This window comes from Salvelinus sp. IW2-2015, linkage group LG13 (assembly GCF_002910315.2).
Source record: "Salvelinus sp. IW2-2015 linkage group LG13, ASM291031v2, whole genome shotgun sequence".
Taxonomy (NCBI): domain Eukaryota; kingdom Metazoa; phylum Chordata; class Actinopteri; order Salmoniformes; family Salmonidae; genus Salvelinus; species Salvelinus sp. IW2-2015.
The window spans coordinates 6058396-6059513 of NC_036853.1; the positions used below are offsets into that span (position 1 = coordinate 6058396).

Here is a 1118-nt window from a genome sequence, read left to right on the forward strand (position 1 = left end):
ACGAACCTTTCATTCCATTTCCTGACTTTCAATCCCATTTCACTGACCTTAATCCATTTCATGACTTTAATCCCATTTCACTGCCCTTTCAATCCCTATTTCACTGACTTTCAATTCCATTTCACCACTGACCTTTCAATCCCACTTTCACGGACCTTTCAATCCCATTCTCCACTGACCTTTCCATCACTTTCAACTGACCTTTCACTGAAACACAAACAGCTCGTAGGACTACATACAGTACATTCAGGGTTGTTTTTATTAGACACCAAATGGAAAAGAAACAGACTGAAAAGGGGCACTACATGCACTTGTCCAAAAACCAATTTTCTGTTTAAAATGTTTCGTGCCTAATGAACACAACCCAAATTCTCTACTATCTCTCTCCTCTCTCTCTGCTTCTCTCTCTGCTCTCTCTCTTCATCTCTCTCTCTCTCTCCTCTCTCTCTCTCTCTCTCTCTCTCTTCTCCTCTCTCTCTCTCTCTCTCTCTTCTTCTCTCTCTCTCTTTAGGTATGAGCATGGCCGGTTGGGAGATGCCGACATAAACAACCCAGGACATAAGGATTGAGGAAGAGATAATACGGGGTGGTTGGGACCTAAGCCTATCTGAGGAGGACATATGAGACAGAGCTTTAAGTACAGTATGGCTGGAGACAGCTATATATACAGGTTGGCTGGAGACAGCTATATATACAGTATGGGTCTGGCTGGAGACAGCTGTATATACAGTAATTGGGTCTGGCTGGGACAGCTATATTACAGTTGGCTGGAGACAGCTATATAATACAGTATGGGTCTGGCTGGAGACAGCTATATGTAAGAGTAGGAATGGCTGGAGACAGCTTATATAGCAGTATGGGTCTGGCTGGGGACAGCTATATATACAGTATGGCTGGAGACAGCTATATATACAGTACTTGGCTGGAGACAGCTATATATACAGTATGGGTCTGGCTGGCGGGACAGCTATAGATACAGTCTGGGTCTGGCTGGAGACAGCTATATTACAGTATGGGCTGGAGAAGCAGCTATATATACAGTATGAGGTCTGGCTGGAGACAGCTATATATACAGTATGGCGGTCTGGCTGGAGACAGCTATATATAACCAGTATTGG

At 44.1% G+C, this 1118-nt stretch overlaps 1 pseudogene; it reads left to right on the forward strand.

The window, feature by feature from the left end:
• Positions 1-726, forward strand: part of LOC111971667 (protein mono-ADP-ribosyltransferase PARP6-like) — a 26523-nt pseudogene extending 25797 nt beyond the window's left edge.
• The last annotated feature ends 392 nt before the right edge of the window (positions 727-1118 follow it).